At 41.2% G+C, this 18,265-nt stretch overlaps 1 protein-coding gene across 8 annotated transcripts in view; it reads left to right on the top strand.

Moving 5' to 3' along the window:
* LOC100868461 (dystrophin) overlaps positions 1-18,265 on the top strand; it is a 410,667-nt gene that overhangs the window by 384,100 nt on the left and 8,302 nt on the right. The gene's annotated exons all lie outside the window — the stretch shown is intronic.

Genomic DNA, 18,265 nt, shown 5'->3' with positions numbered 1-18,265 from the left:
GCGAGAGCATCGTCGACGTTAACATAATTCGTGGAAAATGGCGCTCGTTCGAAGGGAAAATCGAGCGTTTGTCGAAAAAGTCGAAAGGTCTAACGTTCGTCAACTCGTTTTGTTTGTTCCAAGCGAGCGAATTTGTCTCGAAATTTTCCACCGTTCAACACAGCTCTTCTTTAATCGGGTTTCCGATTGAAATATCGAAAGAAATTATTTATTTTTTTCTTTTTTTTTTGTTCGTTCTCGAAAAGTGATCTCGAAAAAAACAAAACTCGCAAGTCCGGCGACGACGACTTATTGTTTCACAGACATTTATCCGCAAAATGTTTAATTAAGCCTCTTCTCGTTCATTAATCGCGAATGCAAAAGTATGGAAAGCAAAGAAGCAGGAATTTAAAGTGCACGGAAATTTTTTCTCATTATTAATCCCGCCTGATCTTATTATAACATTTTATACAATCCGTCTTTGCTATCTCTATGCCCTATGAATTCCTCTTCGTGCCCTATTCCCTTGTTCTCGAATCGATTCTCGACGAGTGGGGGAAAAAAAAAAAAAAAAAAAAAAAAACAACAATTCCGCTTAATAATTCGAAAGAAATAAATATCGAACGATTCGACCCATGGCCACCCTGTTCCCCGTTAAAAATCTTTCAAAAGAGGGATCGAGAAATCGAGGAGATGCCGTGAAACGGATCCTGTTCGCGTGTCGTATAAAGCTCGTTAGGCGAGAAACCGCGAAACCGTTCCGCTTGCGTTTCCACGCTGATCCCCCGTCCGCTTACTATTTTTATTATTACTCCCTTAGAGAATGGAGGTAAAATGGAGAATGTTTCAATATTCTCGGCGAAATGTTACGCGTTTTATTGCCAGTCGGAGTCGCGGAATCTCCGTGGCTCTGGTTAAGTGCTAAAATATTGCGAATACTTTCTTCCTCCCTTCCCTCCTCCCTCCCCCCTCCCCCTCCCCCTTATCCAGCAAAATATCAGCATTGTCGAGGCGCGACGCAAGTGCAACGACCCCGCGGCGAGGCGGGTTCAAGCTTTGAAACCTGTTAGAACGCTTTGGTAAGCGTGAAATACGCGCATCGACGGTTGTCGCGCTCGTAAACACCCGTGCCGCATTGCGCTTAATTCGCGGTCGCGTCTGTCATCGTTCGAGGATTAGTCGCACGGGTCTCGACTTAGATCCACCGTGCGAAACGTGACGGACAGCAATTGTTGTATCGTAGGATCGATCACGCGAGATTTGGTCGAATTTAACGTGTATTCTGTTGGAGGAGACATTTCTCAGTTGCGTTTTCTCTCGATTTCTCCACCAAAGGTGAGAATCGATTCGCGATTGCATTTATCATTTAACGATCGATGACTCTCCTTTTCGTCGCAAAAATCAATATCTGTTTTTGGGAATCCACCTTTCCTTCAATTTTTGATAAGTTCTCGAACAATGTCAATGACGTGCATCGTTTTTAAAATATATTGGAATAGTTGATGGAGTAGTTGCTCGACTTAATTGGAATAGAAGTAACGTTTGGCCAGAGATTCTAAACTCTTGAAGTATTTCAGGCATTGACGTTCTCTCGGTTATTTTGGGGATCGATGAATTCTTTTATATATCAAGTTATATCTTTGACCGTGGACGGCGCGTACTCCACGATGGTAAAATTGTTATTCTTGGACGATAAATGAGAACGCGTGCGGTTTGTGGTTATCGAAGAGTGCGCAGTAGGTGGTTCCTGTTAGCGTTACCGTTCGTTTTTGCGTGGAAAAAAATGAAGCAGGAGGAGGAGGAGGAATATTTCTGAAATTTTTTTCTTCGAAAAAAGAAAAAGAGATTGAAAGATGGTGGATAATGTAAATAATAATATCTCGTTTAAATTATATGGTTCCAATCTGGATCTCCACTCGTTGGAATAGTTAATTATCGTGGCGCGTTCTTATATCATACGCATTCTTTCTAAAGCGGCGGTGGTTACACGGTGGTTAAGCGGTACACGGATGGACAATCGTGTTAGGAGTCTCCGATTTCAAAAGTCCTTCCAACTAGTGTTACACGAGAGAGCGAAGCAGTTTGTTCCAGATTTATACCGCAAAAATGCTGGCGAGCATATTTTTATAGGCGCGAAGTGGAGCACGAGCGTTGTCGCGTTCTAAATATTTATTTCCACGTACTTTTTCAATTTCCTTTTCGCAATATTTTCGCAACAATCGTTTCGCGAATCGCGTAACACCAGCGATATATTCGAAAACGTATGCGAAATACGTTCCCGGATTTCGCGATAAATACGCAATTTAATATTATTTTTAAAGTCGTATGAATTTTTTCTTTTCGTCAGAGCGCGCGAATAATACTTTTTCGAAAACGATTAATCTTGGGTCGGAGGATCGATCGGGACTTGACATTCTTTAAAAACTTTAAAACTTGGACTCTTTACGATAATTGGTGAAACGATGTATGAAGGTGTATTCGTTAAAATTTTAAATCGAGACAAATATTATATTCGACAAAGTATATATTTTATACAAACGTTAAAGGAGATAATTACAACCGCGTATATGATGTTCTCAAAAATTAGATCTCAACCTGTACTTATGTAACATCAATAACGAACCCGTGAAATTCATTAAAAATAGAGCACGAATCGTCGCTCTTATTTCAATCAACCTTTCTACCAACCTTTGCATCGATTTGTGTCAATAGAATTACCACATTTCTTCATATATCTTTTTATTTCCACGATATTTAACGTAACGCAGGCCACCTGGAACACTGGTAAAATTGCAAAATTATTATCCCTCGACGGAAATTAATTCCCCGAGAAACAATTAAATAAAAAAAAATGTTTCGCCGGAATAAAAACTTGGTGCCAAAATTTGCTCGACTCGGAACAAAAGGCGAGAGCGACAAGGGAAGCGCGAATTCCGATTTAAGACGCCCTCCATTCATCGCGCTCATCCAAGGGGAAGCGGAGGAGAAAACAAGAGGCGGCGAGAGAGGCATCGGTTGGTGCTGGACCCGGACCCGGATGTGAGGGGGGAATTTTAATGGGGCAACGTCTTTTCTCCTCAATGGGAAAATTGTAGCGGAAGTCTCGGTGGAGCGAGAGAGCAGAGGGGTTAAAGGCCCATTAAGCGCGCCGCAATCCCGTGGCGGGTCTGTGTTACGCCGAGGGGGAACGTGTTGGAGTGTAAAACGCGGACAAAAGTCGCGCAAATCGCGGTGGTTTTACCGTGCTCGCGGATCGAATATTCCTTTTCCATTAACCCGTGTTGATTTTCCAACCTCGGTTTTCCCAACCGCTTTTCCGCCCAATGTTTTCCACGAGTTTCTCCCTTTCCGGGTGGCTTGGAACTTGGAACTCGAGATCGCGATCGAGGAGTAATCCATTGAAATTGGATGTCTTCTTTTTTTTCGCATGGTATCGTGCGATATATTCAAAATTGGCCAAGTCGTGACACAACGTTTTTCAACGTTTCTAAAAATATTGTAGAGGAAATATATTCCGATACGCGCTCATTTTCCTACCTTTTTTTTCAATTTCTTTAGCCCGGGATCGTAGTAAAGTGTACACGTAAACACGGCTACCTTGAACAGCAACAGATTTTTATCCCGGACGAATTTTTTGCCGGCACGATAAAGGTTAGCCTAATTTTTCCCCCGTGGGGGAAGTAGGAAGGCAGAAAAAGTTAAGCGGGACTCGGGCAGGGGAGAGAGAAGGGAAAGTTTGATGAATCGGGGCCAGTTTAGACATGCACGTCGCTTTGTCAAAGTTACACGTACCTAACCCAGACCCGTTGCCCTTTTTCGCCGTGTACACCGTGTTCAAGTTGGACTTTTATGAAGTCCTACACGTACGTACACCACAGCCACGACACACGCGCGCGCGCGCGCGTGAGAAACACACATTTTTGCCGGGCTGAATTCCTCGACGAGGTAAATAGCAGGGTCGCGAGCTTTGCGCCGAGGCGCTCGACTCGTTTCCGACTCTCTGTGTTTGGCATAAAAAGAAAAGGGGGAGGGGAGAGAGAGAGAGAGAGAGAGAGAGAGAGAGAGAGAGAAGAAGAAGAAAGAGAGAAAAAAAGAAAAGAGGGGAAAAAGTTTCGAGTAGCGGCATGCACCGTGCAAATTAATATAACAGCAATTACGGTTTTTCATTTTCGCGAGTTTTTGTCGCCGTTGTTTATACGCCGTCCAACGATAATCATGTTTCTTCGAGAGAATGGGAAAGGGGAGGGGGGGAGGGGGGGAGAAAGAAAAAAATGATTTTCACTTTTGGCGGCTCGGTTCGGATTTTCGATTCGGTGCAGAGATGGGAGGGAAAGGGAGCGGGTCGACGCCCTTTGCGCGAATCGAATAAAACGATCGAGAGTGAAATTACGAGGGGAAACTCATTTGGGCCGAATCTTTGATTAAACGGCGCTGCATAACGCCGTCAATTGTCATGCGGCGCGACCATGTGTAATAAAAATAATTTCTTCTCCTCGTTTTTCCACCATTTTCTCCCTCCGTTTCGTTCGCGATACGTTTGATTAATCTCGTGGAGAGATTTTGCCAAATTTTATTTTGAATTGAAGTCGTTTTCCTGGCCGTGCAGCTTGTTGCGCGTCTCTTATCTTCCTGGCACGTCGTTGATAATATATGCCTGTCTTTTATTTTAAATTGGAAAGATGGAATAATGCGACAAGCTAGGGGAAAAAAAGAATGTTCCGTATAATTAATCCAGAAGCGGTAAACGCTTTATAAATCACGGGACGAGATAGGAGATTTATCGTCTCGGTGCATTTTTGCGTTCCGCGTGCGTTCGAGAGTAGTGTAACGAGAATCGTCTTATCGTTTCGACATATATTTCCAACATTTCGTCATTCGACTCGTACCGTAACGTAGATAACGGCGTTAACTAATAGCGCTTGAAATTAAAACAAATAAGGTACGAGATATCTTTGAATTGCAAATAAACCGCGATAAATCAATATCGTTTGAAACTTAGCTGAATCGTAGAAGAAAGAAGTAACGAAATGAAACGGAGAAATAAAACGCATCGATCCCTCACCTTACCCCGTCCGCCGCGGTTGAAAATATTCGATCGTCGATTAATTCCCTCGTCTCATCGGGGATGAAACGAGAAATCCAGATTTACATCATACAGTTTATCGAAGGAAATAGCCGAAGGAAGAAGAACAAATTTCCCCTCCCCCCCAATCAAAGGAACGAAGCTTTTTCAATAACTCGAATTGCTCGATCGATTGCTCCTCTCCCTCTCCCTCCTTCATCTTACTCTCATCGAAGATAGATCGAGCTCGTTACCAATTTTCCACGTTATTTCACAATTCTGCAAAAATGGATTAACGATTAATCGACGCCGCGCAAGCTGTGGAACTTTCCGGCCGAGCGGAGGCCGCCGCCGCACCACCGACAGGGAACCCGTTACCCGTGAAATTAATTTGCCGTACGACACGAAGATTTTAATTACGTTTCGTAATGATCACATGCATTCTCTTGCACACACACACACACGCACGCACGCACGCACACCACGTCCAAGTAATTAACTCCTCCCGCCCACGTTGAAAACACCGTAAAAGGCGCACAACGGCCAACAACGGCCGCGTCCCTCCGCCATCTCGCGAGATTTCTTTTTTATATTCCTCGCCGTTTTCCGTTCGCGGCGAGTGTACGTTTTCTTTCCTCTTACGCGCGCTGTTCCACATCCATCTTGACCCTTTTCACCCGTTTCTCCCTTTTCTTCAAAAGGGGCGCCGCGAAAGTAAGAAAGCTCGCGTGCGACACATACGCGCGAGTGTACACGAAATTGCTTGGAAATTTATAAACGGCGGAAGCTGGAAGTTACGGAATTATTTATTATTAGAAGTCGAATCTGTATTCCTTCTCTTCGCTGAATTTGCGCCATTGTTTCCTCCGTTTTTAACTTTTCGTCCGTTTAGAAACGGCCGTTTTATATCCTTTCCTCGACACAACTCTTCCTCCTCGGTCAATTTTCGTATTCATTAACATTTTCGAATTTTCCATAAACTTTCCCCGACGATTCCAGTAAAGTAAAACTAATACGTGAGAAAGATAGCGAGTCGAGAAACTTTCGAAGTCGCAACCCAAAGAAAGCTACCCAAATTCAAACAAATTCGATTCGATCTCCCGACCCAGTTTCAATCACTGCGTGGGGCACAAGCGTTGATAATTTACGCATAACCCCCTACCGACTTGTCACAACCTTCTCCAACTTGCCTCTCCTCGACTCGTAGTTCGATGTCGAGTAAGATGTCGTGGACAATTGGTCGTAATTAACACCGGTCGTCGTGTCGTCATCGTTTCGAAACCGGCCGTATCGATGTTTGCCTCCCTTGGCTGAGAAGATACTATCGCGGAAATTGCACTTACCGTTTCCCCCCCCTCTCGGCTAATCCGATTCCCTCCGGGTGTTGCTATCCTCTAAGACGCCCCTCATCCCCTCCCCTACTATGACGCGTACAATTAGGTAATTTCGCCGTGCACAGACATCCGATTGCGCCAACGCGGGGATATTGGGGGGAAGAGATATTCGAGCGCGATTGAGGTGCGCGCGTATATCCGCGTTCGAGGATCCTTCGACACGGGACGGGAAACGATTCTGTTTTGAATAGAAATTTGATCCGTCCGATGGAAATAGGTGGATGCCAGGTTAGAGACTACTCGGATTAATCGCGGATACGGTGTAGCGGAGAGATTTAGGGGCAGATGGTCGAACAATGAGAAGGGAGAGAGGGTTGTCAAAGCTTCGATCTTGAGTTACCCTTGTTCTGAGAGAGGGGAGATACACGTGCAGATGTGCGTAACTAGAAGTCAGGAACTATGCTTGCTCCTTTGAAATGGATTATACTGTGCGTGTACTGGGTGTATTGTACACGATGCAATTAGAATTACGGTATACGTAAGTGAACGTGTGCGTGCACGTGTGATTAGGGGAAATGATAACCGTCGAAGTAATGTGATGAGTAAATAATATAAAGTAATTAAGATCATTTTATTTTGATAAATTGTCGCATACAAATTTCTCTTCGCGAGAAAGAAGGCTTTTTCTTTTCGAAAAATAAGGCTCGAGATATTTGGTCGAATTTCCCAACAAAATTATTCTATCTCAAAGAAGAATTTTCCTTTTAACCAAGTTGAAATGGTATATTTACAAAAATGGTACTTTAAACGTGAGATCGGTGTCCAATCCAAACGCGTGTGACTACACGCGTCCAACAACCGCTTTAACCCGATAAGCAATCGTAAGTCGACGAGCAGGGACGAATGAATTAATTATTCGAAAGCCGCGGAACGTTAAGTTCCGTGCACTTAATCGGACGGGGACGAGTCGGTTTAACAGACAATCGGGCGTAATTAACACCACGGCACATGGCGTCGTCGTTGGGGAAACAAGCCACTGTGCGGGGGCGTATCAGTACCCCTTCTTCCCTCCCCCCTCCTCGTGTTGGAGAGATACAATCACGGAAATTGCTCTTACCGTCTCGCCGACTGTTAATCCGATTCCCGTGTTCGCGTTGCGCCGCTCGTGGCAGTCGGCCGCGACTAAGTCCAGATGACTGATTCGAGATAAGGGATAGGATCTAGATTAAGGGGACGTGATACAACGATGGTACACGAGGAAGGAGGGGGACGACCATTCAAGGAGCCGACAAGGAACGAGGAACCAAACGTTTCTTCTTCCAACGAAGAAGGAAGTCCAAGTTTTGTTTCCACGTGTCAACTTAGGTTATCGTGCATAACGGATGGAAAGATGATAATGGGATGGGTGAAGTAAAGAGTGTTTTTCCTTTTTTTTTTTTTTTTTTATAGGGGAAAATTGAAGATTGAGATAATTGATACGCGTTAAATCGAAGCAATAATTTTATGGAAAATATAAAATTTGTGCATTATATAGTATATGCAAGAAGACAAAATATTCGTACGTAAATGTATCACGTTATTTATTTAAAGAGTGAAGCAAACGTTTCAATTTCAAGTTTTAGTTTTCTTAATGCGTTACGTCGTATAAGAATATGAACTTTCGTAAAAATCCACGATCCCTTTATCGATATATCAAAGTTAGGAAAATTAATCGATTACTCGTCGTTGATCTTGCGTTATTTTTAGCTTTCGGAACGGAAAAAGGGGGTAAATTCTCCGCGAATTTCGAATTCAGGAATAAAAAATATAAAATGGTGGAACGCGTGAATTTACGTAATATCGAATTACGCGCATTGATAAGATTCCATTAATAAGTACGGATAATGACGGGGAATTACGGTCGGGATAAAAGTATTTCGACTGCGTATCGGGGATATAATAAATGTTAATACGCATTTATTGCATCCATGGGGCGATATTAAGATCGTCAGCTTGGCGTCGCCGGACTGGCGTCAGCGTCAGACATTAAAGGAGAAAACGATCCTCATAACGCTGATATTGCGCCAGGTATTCTACAGGCTCACGATTACGCCAACGTGTTCATCATCGCGTCTTTGAGCATCCTTGCGTCTTTCAATCTTAGATTTCACCCCCTTCACACTTGTGCTCTTGCCGATTAACTTCACAATCATCCGTTATTTTTTATTTAATAATCCGTTATTATTTTCCTGCTCGAATTAAACTCTTATCTTAAATATCGTCGTAAATTCACTCGTTTACTTCTCGCTCCTTTTTAACAGATGCTTATTATATTTCTTTGTATTTAAATGTCCTATTATTCGTTCCATATTGGAGGATATTAATATCCTCGGAGATGCGAATTTAAATTGTTTATAATTCAATAAACGAGCCTTCGATCGTTCATCTTTTTGTGTACCAATTTTTGATTTGGTAATTGATTCTCCAAACGTGCGCCACGAATATATTATCGCCTTGTACCACGATATTATATTTTACGAATAAAACCGTGGCGTAAAATTCGATTGATTCGATCGAGCTAGATTTGATGAATTGAATCATTCATGACCCCTGGGCCGAATTCTCTTGCAAGTGTGAGACGAATATCGAACGCGGCAGCAAAGAAAATCTTCGTCCCCGCTGTTTGCGCAGCTAATTTTTGGCATTCGTTAATCGATTTACTTCCCTTTATCCGGAGAATCTTATTCCGCGGCTTCCCCGCCCCGTCGAACAGTAAATCCAATTAAAGATAGACATCCCCTGAATACTTTCATCGTTTTCATTTCGGGCTCAATAGAGAAATATCATGATTTTCGATTACTCGATAGGGCGATAAATAAAAAACGGGGGCAAAATGAATGTATTGGTATTTCGTTTTATTGCATCCTGGGAGTACGAACAAAAATTCATAAAAATAAACGTCTTCGATAGTGGAAAAGGGTGAGAAAGGATAAATCGTATGATTTAAAGCGGATAAAATTTTTATGCGTGTTCTCTCTTCTTTAAGATCATTCTTCAATTTAATCCTCGTTTTTGTTCGTTTTCCTGTGCTCTTATTTTTCGTTCTTTTTTTTTTTTTTTTAATCATCTAATTGTGAATCTCACGTACGAAAAAATAATTCTTCTTCTTCTTTCGTGATGAATAATATCACATCTATAATATAGAATCGAATTATACCCTCTTTGGAACACGATGATCCCGTCTATCGATTTTTCTTTTATGAAATTCTAATAACCATCCCTTACTACGGTGTTCAATGCTTTTAACTCGACATGTTTTTCGAGATATATCCATCTATACTATACTATATACCGAATACAAATTCAATCTTTCTATTCACAATCGAACTTCTCTCGTTCTGTATGCCTTTCCCTTCGCCCGAATTACTATTATAAACGGTCCACGGCAAATTATTAAACGTATATCGCGGTAAATATGATTTCGATCGAAGCCCAATTAGATTCGTAATAAACAAACGCATTGATCAATATTGTATGTGTAATGTATACAATTTGCCGTTCGTTGAAACACACCGAGTCGATATATATACGTGTATATGTATATATATATGATATATATCTATGAAATAAAACAACAACGAATGAAGAAACATCGGTTTTCTTAAATCGAATAAATTTAACGTCGTTCCGTCGTAAATTTAAACTATCGAAATATTAAATCCTTCAGCGTCATATTTAGATAGATAGATAGATATATCGATTTTAAAATGGAGGAACATAACCTATAAGGTTATATAGTGTTTAAAAAATTTTATTTCATTAAATTAGAATTAAGATTTACATACAACACGTATTTACAATTTGAAAATTTTTATTCGAGTAGATGGAAAGTATCAATTAAAATTATCAAATTTATTGTCAAATAATTCCTTCATAGAGTGCAATATTGGATTTTATGTTCTTCGAAATAAGGCAAGTTAAACTTAAAACAATAATTACACATAATCGAAAATTCCGAGAAAAATCATACATGCACTTTCCCGAATCGATGGAAGGGATGGAAACGCGTTTTACTCAGATATTTCGCGAAGAAATATCGAAGACGGCGATTGATGGTGTATCGAGTTCGTTCGATCGCGTTTCCCCTCCCCTTCCATTCAGGTGTGGAACGCGTTCGTACTCTAAACGGATCCCGCCATTTTAAGAGCATCTGCCTGCACAATTTCGCGGAAGAACGAACAGGAATACACATACATGTTTGCGCATACGCGCAGGGGATGGACGGGTGTAAAAAAGTGGTCGCTCGTATCCGACTGAGATGCATTTGCCAGCCGCGAAATATTTTTGTCAATCTGTCCGAGAGCGCAGAACTGGAATATTTCACCGTGATATAAAACGGGCCGGCTCGCTTAATGATCTCCCGCAAATGAGGCTAATGAATATACTTTCCTCGATATGATGGCCTCTGTTTTCGCGATAAAAACCGGGACGCGATATTTTTCATGAAAAATACGTGGATTTTTTTTCTCTTTTTTTTTTTTTTTTGCTAAGTTGAACATTTCGCTTCATATTTCGCTTTCGTGTAGATATTTGTGATATTAACAATTTCCCCCCTTTTTTCATGAGTTGTGCAGTAAATAACCACTGCGCTATTGTTAATTTTTCTCTTTTTTTCTTTTCTTTTGATTCTCGTAATTACTCGTCCACACATCTTTGATCGACGTTTATAATACGACAAGTTTTTGATATTTTTCATTTATTTGTAAATAAAATGGGATCGTTTTGCGAGCGGGCTGTATGTTAATTGCAGTTTCAATCGCGATAAAATTTTATCTATTTTATCATCAGAAACGTTGAAAAGTTGAAGTTTTCGTCGATTTACTTTTTTTTTCTCGAGAAAAAAGAGAAATTGAAGTTGATCCCTCTGGATGGCTGAAAAGCGACGCGGAAAGGCGCCACGTGGGGCATAAAATCTTTCGAGCGTGTTGAAGAAAAAAAGAAAGAAAGAGAGAAAGAAAAGAGGGAAGAAGAGACGCCAGGAAATTTTATTTTTAAAACGGTATGACGTTACGAATTTCCACATACGTTTCAACGATTTATTATACATTCGAAGCGAGGAATGGCAAAAACCTCACACGAAGCACACGACGGGCCCTCGCTCGCTTCCCGCGAATCGAAGTATTTTCACGACTCGGCGAGTTATTTTTATCGTTTTCACGGGACTCACCGACTTCCTTCGCCTCGAGAGATACACGAGACAAACATAAGAGAGAGGCCTGTAACCCTCTCCCGGCCGGGTCGATTTTAAGATTCCTCGCACGCGTTCACAACGCGTTCCATGCCCCGAGCCGTGTCGAGAGAGCCTTCTTCTTCTTCTTCCTCTTCTTCTTCTTCTTCTTCTTCTTCTTCTTCTTCTCCCTACCCTTTTCTGTTCATTCAACTTCCTCGAACCGGTCGACACCGATGTGTTTATTAAACCGCGAGAGGCCGATGAATGGGGGGAATCTTGGCCATCGACGTGACCATCGAATCGAATCCTTTTTTTCGTCCGCGAATACAAATCGTTACGATCGAACGATTACGAATTATTCGTCTCGTTACACGAATAATCCGACTAATTATATACCGGGAGAGGGAAATTTATCTATCGTTTATCTATCGTTATTATTCTACGACCAAACCAAATATTCGTTAATTCTCGATTCGAAAGGGTCCCCCAGATTTAAACTTGATTTAAGCTTGACTTATCCTTAGGGGAGAGTGGGTGATAGAAATTTCCAACGGAAGTTATGACTTTGCGTTATTATTTTATGAGTGGAGAAAAGGGAAACGCGATTAACCTAGATACGTCCGAATTAATTTTTGCGACGCGATTCGAAATTAATTTTCTTCCTAGTTGTTGGGGATGGGGGAGAGGGGGGAGGGTGGGGTTTAAACTCGGCCGTGTAATTAATTAAGTTCTCGAGCGAATTCGTCGTTTCGATTGTTGAAAACGAAAAAAAACTGGGTTAAATGTGAACGGTATTCCCAACGATTTCCAAAATGAGATTATTATTATTATTATTATTATTGTTATCATCATCTTGGAATGAATGCTCGATGGAAATTCTCTCCGAATTCTCTCTCCGTGAATCTTATTCTGCGTATTCTCCATATTGGAGATGCGCAACGAGCGAATCATCGGCAAAAAGGGAAGAGTATTCGCTCAAGAGGAATAGGCTTTTGCCCGTCAAAGAGCTGAGAACGTTTTCTTATAGAGAACGATTTTACTAGAGCAAATAGCGCGATATGTATTTAGAATGACGTAGAAATGTTGATGCACGAAGTTTACGTTTCGATCATTTTCTCCGCTCGATCGGATTCGGCACGCGTTCGAAGATGTTTGTGAAAAAAAAAAAAGAAAAGAAAAAAAACTCGAACAAGGAGGAGGCGATTCACACGGATCGGCGAAGAAAAATAAAAGATAGAAGAAGGGTATTCGGATCAGGTCTGGCATCAAAAATGTTGTTTTATCCGGACAATGGATCGAAGGCTGGGTCGAAGAATCGGTGGCGAGGAGAGAGCGTAAGGTGAAGGTCTAGGATACTTTGGCGGGGCTACGAGGCCGGATTTATAATAGATGCGCGTGGCGTGTTGCCAACGTCGAGGCGCCACAATATTGTCGCTTAGTCACCCCAGGCCAGGCCCTTCTCTTTGTCCACCAGTTCCACCACAGGCAGATCTAATAAATATCATCCGGGAACCGGGAAAAGTGAATATTTACGGGAGGATTAAATTTTGGCGACCAACGTCGTGTCATACGTTTGTTTCCTAACTCTTTCAATTTCTTCCCCTTCCGCTCATCACTCGCTCCGCGATCCACTTTTTACTTTTTATTCCATTCCATTTCATTTTCGTTTTCTCGCTGATGCTCGGACGTTATTTTGATAACTTTATTTACCTCGAAGCTGATACGCTGCGTCAACGTGATCAACGAAGTGATTTCAACCAAGATCTTATTATAGATATTTTCTTCTCTCTCTCTCTCTCTCTCTCTCTCTCTCTCTCTCTTTCTCTCTCTCCCTCCACTTCGATGAAAGGTAGGAATTTACGACGCGAGCTCTTCTTCTCTCAATGGAATAATATCACGCGAGGAATGTTTTTAATCGGCATACCAAGATGGGATAATCGAACCTCTTGATCGGGACGGAATCTTTAAAACTTGTCGCGTTCTTTTCCTCGCTTTTATCTTGGTTCGTGTCGTAATTGAATTGTTGTTGTTATTATTATTATTATTATTATTATTATTATTATTATTATTATTATTATTATTACGTGTTCCTTTAACTCGTTGCTATAATTCGATTAGAAAGAAAAAGGAGAGAAGGTATGCTTCGCGACGTTAATAACAGAATCGCAATGAATTTTATTTCAGTACACCGTTAAATTCGAATTCCACGACGTAATATCTCGACGACGATTTCCGTATCGGTCACAGTTCCGGCGATTCGAGAAGAAGATTCTCGAGAATTCCCAAGAACCCTCTTCCTCTTCAACCCTCTCAACCCTCTAACCAACCAACTCGCAGTTTATCGGCGAACGCGATTCGTTTGCGCGGGATCTCGCCGAGAAAATTGCGCGACGCTAATTATCGAACGGCGCTCGTAACGGCGGCGCAAGGAGGGGGGAAGGAGAGAGCATCGAACGGCGCCAGACAATTAGCTCTCGGTGGATTCCGCGAAGAAGTTGGCCAGAACACGACACGACGACGACGACGACGATGATGACGACGGGGACGAGAGGAGGAGGAGGAGGAGGAGGTCGCGCTCGAGGAGAGACACGGAGGAAAGAGAGTATAAGGGAGAAGGAGGGCGAAAGCACGGCCGAGTTAACTTTAATTGCCCGGTTGGCTACATAATAAATGACATTGCAGACCAAGCCAAGAGGAGGAAAAATTGTTTCGTCCTCCGCCTCCAACACCCACCGACCGTTCCCCCTCGCTTCTTCCCTCGCTGGGACGATTTCTGGCCCCGTATCGATGGCTGTGCAATCTTATTTCCAGCGGTGCATTCATCTTGGATCGCGTCACTTTAAGCGTTCTCTCGCGTTCTTTCGCCGGCCGATTTATTATCACCGGGATTAAATCCTGGGAAAGGGAGGGGTGGAGGAGGAATCGTCTTCCAATCGGTCTCTCTTTTCCTTTATTTTCCACGTGTAAAATAAATTTCGATCGAAGTATTGGCGAGATTTTGAAGGGATATTGTAATAAATTTGTTCCAGACCGTCTCAAATCGATTGCATTCAGCAATCATGGTTTTGTAATCAAGCGTGTGAATTGCTTCAAGGAAGAAACGTTCTTTTCTTTTTCTTTTGCGTGGATTTTTATCTTTCAGGCACGATTTCGAAATTTAAGCTCCATAAGATATCATTATTTACATAATTAAAATATCCAATTTAAATAAGCGTACGTGATACAGTTTCTGCTGTATCGCTGTTGCGTACGTGAATGTAAGAAATTGTTAAAAAAAGTCTATGGAAAAAAAAAAAAAAAGGAAAGAAACGCGCGAAATATCTCATGCAAGGTGCGAAGGATTCATTGGTTAAACGTACGTGTTTTATTTTACGAGGATCGTGACCCACAAGTGACAATAAAGGGGGAGAACGTGTACAGCGTTTCATCGAATCCCTGATGGCGTCACTTTGACGACACGAGAGCCAACTTCCGGGGGGGGGGGTCGAATCGACTTTCCTTTCCGCGGCTTTTTCTTCGCTTTTCCGCTTTAAGAACGCGCTCTGGATGTCGAACAAGCGCCGCTTAAAGTACTTTCATAGCGGGACGACTAATTAGAGCGATTTAGCGTCCGTCGTCGACGTTTATTTGGAATGCAAATGCAGACTTTTCCCAACCCTTTTCCACTGTTCACCTCTCCCCTCCCCTCTCCTTCTTTCCTTCTCCCCGTTGCTCTTTCCTCCGACCGACCCTTTTCTCCCTTTTCTCTCGCTCTCCTCTCGTTCCTCCCTCTTTCTCTCTCTTTCTCTTCTCTCTCTTTCTCTCTCTCTCTTTCTATTCTCTATATTCGTTCTGCCTATTGTTTCCCCGTTCTCCACTGTTCCCCACTGTTCTTCCACTGTTGCATCCTGTCCTCTATTCCGTTCTTCTCGTTACCCCTTTCTTACACCCTCGTATAATTTCTCGCTTGATGCATTATTTTTTAATTTTTCGAGCCCCTTGCGTGGAGCACCCTCTTAACCCTAAAACGCAGGATTTTCGGGATTAGCTTGGTTTCTTCGTTATAACTTTTTGGAGATCTTATTTAAATTATTACGAAACAAAATAGTAACAAAACTCTAATCCCATCCTGTTCGATTATTATCGAAAGAAGAAACTCTAAGAAATTTCCTCAGAATTTTTAGGACACGCAAAAAAAAAAAAAAAAAAATAGGAGATCCGTAAACTCCAATAAATATATAGATAAAAGAGTTTACAGAAGATGTCGATGAATCGAACGATCCATCCTACGATAAATCCTCTCCTTGGACGGAAATCAAGAAGAAAAGAAAGAGCAGGCCAAACAAACGTAATCGAAGCAAAGTGGTCGAAGTCGAATCGTTTTCTCCTCGTTGCGGCCGGTGTTTTCCAACGCACGCGTGGCTTGGTTCTCTGGCGTGAAGAGGCAGAGCGACTTAAGCGAGGAGAGGGTGGGTAATCGAATGAATGGAAAGCGTGGCTGCTTTCGTCAGGCCGGCCTGAAAGGGATGTTAGGTGTTGTTTAAGGGTTATTGTCGCGGCCCTTTTGTCCCCTCTATTCGCGAGACGGAGTGTGCACACCATCACGTCGAATGTAATTTATCGGAGCGGAAAAAGGGCGGGTTATCTCGCCGCCAACGGCTCTTTCATCGGAAACCGTCGCCCGGAGAATCCACGAGGCGGCCTCTTTTCACCCGCTGATTTTTTTTTTTTTTTTTTTTGTTAGAATTACACATAAAGATTATTGCGAATCCTTGTAACGAGCACAACGAGTAAAAGTTAACAGTAGGTAAGAAAATTCTTGGGAAAACGTGAAAAGAAACTATAAATAAGTTTCAAAGTATATCTGAATATTGTAGAAATAAGCAATTAAAGTGATGTAAGTAGCCTCGTTTATTGCATTTTGAGGGGATTCCAGAATTTCTGACGATTTGTTGAAAAAAATGAGTTGAGTGGAAAATCGCATCGTATGAGTGATTACTCGTTTCATTGGTTTTTGCAACTGCAGCGAGTTTGTACGTATTTTTATCGTATTATAACATGGAATATTAATTTTGCCAAGAAGATTTGTGAGATTCGATAAAAAAAATTAATAAGCGTGAAAGCCTCTTGGAAAAAATTTGTATCGTCATGATTTTGATTAATGAAAGACGTTAAAATTCGAGGAATAAATGGGTTGTTGCGAGGTTAGTCAGTGATACAATTCTGATATGCAATATAATACGAATATTAAAAAATGATAAAAAAAAATTTAATTTCTCGTAGCTTCTTTCAATTAATTATTTATTAACTTGTTGCTTGTCGTTTAAGACTCGTTTAAACAAGGAAGAATTCAATTTACCCGAATTACTTCAATCAAAACTCCGGAGATTTTCTAACTACTTTATTACCGGTTGACAAAGAGGAACTTGGAAAATCTAATTGTTTCAACTCGATGCTTTCCCTCCTTTTTGTCGTGCCAATTATTAAATCTTAACGAAAAGAAGAAAGATTAAAAATTTGTCGTGGCATTGAAGAGATACGACTATTATAATTATAATTAAACAGATTTTATAAATTTCATCTGATTCGTTTCACTTTCGATCGAAGAAATAAGAATATCGTTATATTCCTTTTTTATATTTTACATCCGCTTGAAATATATCGTTAAGAAATTTAATTTTTCGCCATCTCTCTCAACATGTTTGTCGTCGCTTCGCCATTAGTGTCTTTATCGCGAAGCAATCAGCACTCTCTCGGCAACAAAATCCCGAGGGCCTCGACTACAATTTATAACGAATTTTAATAGCAACTGTTACACTCGCGACTGAGCGAGAGCACGAAACCTGGTAAACCGTAAAAACGTGATTTTCATGACCATAAACCTCTTCGTTCCCGACAATTACGCTTGCAACTTTCTTTTCGAACCACGTCTCTCTCATCCGGGAAACGCTATTTTCGGTGTCGACAGTATCTGAAAATTGGGGACCTCGTTCAAATTTCTTTTATCCGATAAATATTTTAATGTATACGAATTAAACGTTTCCTCGCGAGATTTAATTAAAAGCAATCCAATTTTTTTGCAGATTGTTAAATTTTAGTAGGAAAATATGTGATCGGTGTTTAATTCTTTTTTCGAGACGAATTATATTGATGGAAACGATCGCATAACTCGTGTATACCTTGCGTAGAAATTATTTGATAACGCGTCTGTGGAGGGATTAATCGTATGTTTATCTTTATAAAATTTAAAATAATCGTTGAGGATAATGTAAAATGATCGTGTAAAATTAATCAACAATTGACGTATTGATATTGTTATCGAAGATAGCAATTACAAGGATATTACCTAGGATAACTAGGTAAATCGATATCGCGAGTTTCTAGTTTCTTTATATATAAATAGATTTGTAAAAAAGTTTGCCTTACCTTAACATTATATAATATATAATTATTTATACAAGTTCAAAGTTATTTCTATCGATTGTTCGATTATTTCTTTCGAGTTGTTTTCACTTCGTAGGCAGTGTCTATCCACAATCAGTGGTGAAAAATAATTTATCATCCCGGAGAACTTCTCTTAGACTTCTCTTCTCGAGCTTCTCTTTGCCACGATGAAATTGCAACTTAGAAAAATTTCTACATCCACATGGTAGGAGAGTAGAAGTGCGAGTAGAATTCCAGAGGGGATAGAATTCTTGACAA

This window comes from Apis florea, unplaced genomic scaffold (assembly GCF_048593485.1).
Source record: "Apis florea isolate Af1SG1 unplaced genomic scaffold, ASM4859348v1 contig_3367_pilon, whole genome shotgun sequence".
Classification (NCBI taxonomy): domain Eukaryota; kingdom Metazoa; phylum Arthropoda; class Insecta; order Hymenoptera; family Apidae; genus Apis; species Apis florea.
The sequence above is the reverse complement of the archived record's forward strand: the minus strand, read 5'-3'. Positions and strand labels throughout refer to the sequence as shown.